This window comes from Ptychodera flava, chromosome 2, assembly GCF_041260155.1.
Source record: "Ptychodera flava strain L36383 chromosome 2, AS_Pfla_20210202, whole genome shotgun sequence".
NCBI classification, from domain to species: domain Eukaryota; kingdom Metazoa; phylum Hemichordata; class Enteropneusta; family Ptychoderidae; genus Ptychodera; species Ptychodera flava.
In genome coordinates this window covers 8,745,127-8,751,126 of record NC_091929.1, presented here as the reverse complement: position 1 = coordinate 8,751,126, position 6,000 = coordinate 8,745,127, and positions in this window count along the sequence as shown.

Below are 6,000 nucleotides of genomic sequence, written 5' to 3'. Positions count from 1 at the left end.
GAAGTATGACTGAAGTGACCCCAAAAGGAGGGAAGAAATTGAGAATGATGTTAGTAAAGGGTTCTCGCACCCAGGGGAACACCGCGGTGGTGATACGGCCTGGGGGGAGGGGGTCCTGGGGGACAGGTAAACTGTACGAGCCCAGGTGGAAACATGATGAAACGGAGACAAGGTTCTCGCACCCAAGGGATCACCGCGGTGGTGATACGGCTTGGGGGGAGGGGGTCCCGGGGGACAGGTAAACTGTGCGAGCCCGGGTGGAAACATGGAATGAAGACAAGGTTCTCGCGCCCAAGGGATCACCGCGGTGATGATACGGCTTGGGGGGAGGGGGTCCTGGGGGACAGGTAAACTGTACGAGCCCAGGGGGAAACGTGGATTGAACAAGACAAGGTTCTCGCACCCAAGGGATCACTGCGGTGGTGATACGGCTTGGGGGAGGGGGTCCCGGGGGACAGGTAAACTGTGCGAGCCCGGGTGGAAACATGGAACGAAGACAAGGTTCTCGCGCCCAAGGGATCACCGCGGTGGTGATACGGCTTGGGGGGAGGGGGTCCTGGGGGACAGGTAAACTGTGCGAGCCCGGGTGGAAACATGGAACGAAGACAAGGTTCTCGCGCCCAAGGGATCACCGTGGTGATGATACGGCTTGGGGGGAGGGGGTCCTGGGGGACAGGTAAACTGTGCGAGCCCGGGTGGAAACAACGTACATGTAGGAACGTTAGGTGACAGAACACAGACGTGAAACACGATGAGACATGTAACGTGTGAGTCATAATGCAATGGAATGAGGCTGACTTGCATGACGAATAGGCAGCCGTTAGAAGTGTTTGAGTGTGCACCCAGTGAGTCCAGATGGCAAAACGCAGACATGGAACACAACAAAACGTGTAAACGTGTGAGTCTGTTGATGCGGTGAAATACGGCAGACTTGAAGAAACGACAAGACCGCAGTAGATAAGTGTTTGAGTGTTCACACAGTAAGGAGGCTAGCCGTTGAAAGGCGTGGCGCAAATTTCTAATGTTCTGATGTACATGTACGTCGGTAGCAGTTGCTAGACCGTCTACCTAAAAGGTGGTCCGGGATTTCCATGTAGAGCAGCAGTCAACGGATCAGGCAAAGTGGAACGTCGCTGAAAAGTGTGACGCAGGGAAATTTCTGATGTTCTTATGTACATGTAAGTCGGTGGCAGTTGCTAGACCATCTACCTAAAAGGTGGTCTGGGATTTCCCTGTAGAGCAGTGAACGGATCAGGCAAAGCGGAACGTCGCTGTTAACTGGCAAAATGTCCGAGCATGCGAAGCAAAGCCTCTACAATGGCATGTTGCTGGTCGAACGAAGTGTGAAGTCCATGACAGCGTTAAATGCCAGTTCTTTCGAAATGAGGAAACTGATGTGGGAAAAAAGTGGCATTTATGAGACATTACTAAAAAACTGTAATACTGCTAAATGGCAAAGGATGAAGTATGTAGTCCTTTGCTTTGAAAGTGAAAGTGTTCTGAAAGAAAGCATGTTACTCCAGTCACACTGATGTGAACTGTACAATCCGCAAAGTCAAATTGCTGACGTGATGCCGTAATGCGGTTTGTGGTAAGGTACCCATGGGTCTAGCAAATGTTTTTGTTTTCGTATGTTTTCGCTGGGATGCTTGTGAGATTGCCGACAAGTGCAGCTGCAGGGGTCGGCTTCCAGGGAGTGACACAGTAGTTTGAAACGGTGCATCTAAAATGAAAGGAAAAAGAAACGTGAAAAACATCGCTACGCTGTATGAAGAGCAAATTGCGTGGGCCGCATGTAAGGCCAGACTGCAGACTGCGCAATACATGCAAAGCTGGGAAAACGCTTGTGCAGGATGGCTAAGTCGACATGCTAAAAAAGGGGGGGGGGGCACGATAATGCATGCAAGCCGAAGAGAGCCAGGTAACATGAGCTGCAAACAGGTAAATAAACGAGCGACAAGTAGGCGAATGCTAGCAAAACTGAACTACTAATAAGTAGTAATTTCAACGTAAAAGGTAAGTCATGGCCTTGTCGTAGTATAAGACAAAAAACGAAGGCAGCAAGATCCATTGCCAAGTCCACCCCAGCAGACAGAACATGCCAACGAGATGGCAAACATCAGTCTGAAAGGCGATATAGAATGACCGGTCGTTCTCGATCTCCAGCTGTAGTTTGTTGGTTCTTTCTTGTGGCACCGCAGCGTAATCCAAGGTAGAAGTAAGGAGAGATCATCAGGTGACATCCAGCAGCTGCGCTTGGTGACACATTAACTGACAGGTGAAACTGGTCTGTAAAATCCAATAGGTAGCTGGGAGCAGGTACGTCCGATTGGTGAGACGACTGTTAAGTAGGCCACCGATAGGATGCTTTACAGAGAGTTAGCCTTCAGCTTCCGCATATGTATGCTCTGAATTTATTTGCTAGTCAGACTTGATTGTCCGCAAACGCAGGAGTGTCATGTTGATACGCATCTAACTCTTCGCTTAACAGTCTGAAAGTTCATCAGGTAGGGCTAGCCTTAAGCTGCCGCATATTTACATGCTCGGAGAAAATGCTAGTCATTGTTGGTTGACCGCGTAAACAGAGTCTTGACTCGATTGAGTCTTGAATTGAAACTGTACCTTGTTTCGCTTTCAGTCAAACAGGAAATGCTAGTCAAACAGGAAGTGAGGCCGTGTGTAGATCGTTGTGAACTGCCGGTCGGAAGGACTCGTTAGTATGCTTGAAATCATGCAGATGTTACTTAAATAGTCGCCTGTGATCTTTGTTCGACATAAAGTGAGTGACGATGGGGCCACTTGACACCATGGGCGCCGCCATCTTTGGTCCTAAGACTGAGTTTGTTTGACGTCACAGGGTCAAGGTCCGTTGTTTTCCCTGTGCAGCAAGCTGTCTTATGACGGGCTACGCACGACTAATTACTAATCTGAAACGGAAACTGATATAGTCGTCGGTCAGTCAACTGATCCTCTTGTCGATTCTTGCTGGACGTGATACGATGTACGTGATAGGAACTGATGACATCAGGTTCGATGAGGTTTCTGGCCCCGCCACCAAAACAGGCAGGTCGACAGAGTCTGGAGTCACTGTGGTATACACTCTGGCCGTCGTTACGTTCGCTTCTTGACGGCGCCTGGCTGTTGTGTCCTGTTGATCCGCAGTCATCTGAATAATGCTTATGAAATTCTTGCGGATGCGGAGCTGGCGCTGGATTGGTACGATGGGTCGGATTGAGCGGTCGGACGTGACAGAAAAACCGGGCTCGACATAGGCCAGGAAAACATCGCCATGGGCGGTATATGGCCAAGCAAAGTCAGTCTATGGTTACTCGTAGTCAGCCTGCAACTTGTCCAACGTACAGACGAGCTAGAAATGTCGGAAATAGGCAGAGTAATAAAAGAGTCCGATACCTTATGGTTGAACTCGAAGATGTGCCAAAGTCCCACGTCTTTGGGCAGTAGTCGGCCTGCAGCTTGTTCCGACGTGCGGTAGTACTTTTTAAATTGGTACAAAGCTTGACGAGCTGGAAGATGCCAGATATTTATAGCAAAGTAATGAGTCCGGTGACTTATGGTTTGAACACGAGGACGTGCCCATGTCGATGGAGCCTTCGTGAGCGTCGTCTTTTGCCTGGCAGTGGCATGTATGTTCATTCATGTACGCATGGAAATATGCAGGTCGTAGGCTTGAAGGTGTGGATAAGCAGCAGAAGTCCGTCTCTTGAACCATAGCCGGGAATGAGTAGGCAAGATTCCCATCCTTTCCTGCCAGGATATCGCGACGAATCGATGGAGACACCATTTCGATATGTGGTAGGCTTTCTGAAGGCGTTCCGCGGGTCTGTAGCAAGGTGTTGGATGACGCGTGACGATGAGGAGGGGATGACATCGACGTTGTTGGAACGTAGGGCGCCGCCATCTTGGATTGTGTTGTTTACGTTCCGGAGTGGAACTTCGGGAAGTGACGTCAGAGAGTTCATAGGTGACTTAGTGGCCGCTGGTCGAAGTTGCTGTTGCAGGATATTGGATATCGTGTTGACCGAGTCTTGCAGCTATGTTTATGGAAGTGTTACATAACTATCTTCTGGAATGTTGGCTTGGGACGCTGCCCGACGAAATGCTGGCAGAAGGAACCATTGCAGACAATGGAACTTAGGAGGAGACCTGGTTCTGAACTCGGTTTGAATGCCAGGACTGTCATTCACCTGAGGCCGATCAGAAGGATTGTGAGTAATAATACGTTAGTACCGCGGGCATGCTCCGTATTCGCAGCTAGATCCAACGTACACAGGCAGCGGAGCGGGACAAAGGTCAGTGGCCGGTCTTGTGTAGGGCTGAGCACGGGGTCTCGAAGCAGGCTGAGCATTCGGACACTCAGATTTCTTGGCTGTCTTTGGACGTCCTTTGGCCGGCATGGTTGTTCGAAGGAAGGGATCGTAAACGATTCCGGACGTAGTGTAATAGGCTGAGCTGGTATGGCATGAACCCAGCGGCTGAATGAATGAATGAATGAATGAATGGGAGCGATGAGACAAAGGCTTGATTATGTAGTGTCGTGTGCAAACGTGGCTGATTGGCTGGGAAGGAGGATTGATAACAGTCATGGGTAGAAGAGCCGATTGGCTAAGGGGATGACAGTGAAGATGTAAGGAAGGCAGATAGCTAGGTGTAATCACAAAACACATCTGTGATAAAACACAGATTCCACATTATGCACTCGGAGGAGTGCCGTCTCAGTACTATGGCCCTCACGATAGGCGGACTGAAATCTGCCAAACAAGGAGTTCTCACCAAGATATTTTGTGAACTGTATATGTGCACATTTCTCAATAAATTTATCCAGAAACAGACAGTTAGATACTGGTCGGTAGTTTTTCAGTTCGTTTCGGTCAAGACCGGATTTCTTAATAAGAGGTCTAACTATGGCTGATTTACAGTCTTGTGGAAAGGTATCCCTCGCGAATGACTCATTAACAATCTTCGCCAACAACGGCGCTAGAGATTCAATACAATCCTTAACTAGACTAGTAGGCATAGGATCAATTGCCGACGTTTTGTCGACATCTGGTTCACAACACGAGTAACATCTGCTATGGTCAATGGAGTAAAATTCATCAACTTTGACTGACAAGGTGTCGAAACGTCATCATAAGGGCTGCTGCTGACGAGACTCCAACGAATCAAAGAGATTTGCGAACAAAAAAATCTGCAAACGCATCTGGGATCAAGGTAGTTTCCATTTCAGGTAAAATATTCGCTGATGACTTTTTACCACCTGCAATTTCATCAACAATGGCAAACAGAGATCTAGAGTCAGCATTCTCAATATGGTTACGATGGTATGCAACTTTACATTCATTAAGATGAATATTATACAATGCCCTGACGGTCACGAATGACTGTCTATGAACTTCCAAGCCACTCTTCAGAAATTTACGTTCCAATGATCTCAAAACCCTCCTTTCATCAAGAAGCTCATTGGAAAACCATGGAGCTCGTGGTTTATCACGCATGACTTTGGTTTTCAATGGGGCAAGTTCATCTAGTGCGTTGGTAAGCGTAGTACGGTAGAAAACGGCCAAGTCGTGAACATTCATGTTGTCATCCAATGATTTGATTGATGTCGTAACCAGATCCTTCAATCGATTCAGGTCAATGTTCTTTAATATTCGGTGTTGTTTCACAGTTTTTGAGGGGCATGGCCTGACAATATTTGACGTGAAATGAATAGCCGCGTGATCAGATGGTAGACAGTAATCAGTTCTGAAATTGGACATACATATATCAGCCGCACGGGTGATCACCGAATCCAGTGTGTGACCATTTTATGGGTCGATCCACGGACATGTTGTACAAGTCCAAATGACATTAAAAGATCTTTGAATTTTGTCGCATCTAAGCAGTTTGGATCATCCACATGAATGTTGAAATCGCCGGTTATGACTAAATGACCGGGAGATAGTATTGAACTTTCCAAAAGTGTTCCAAATTCAATCAAAA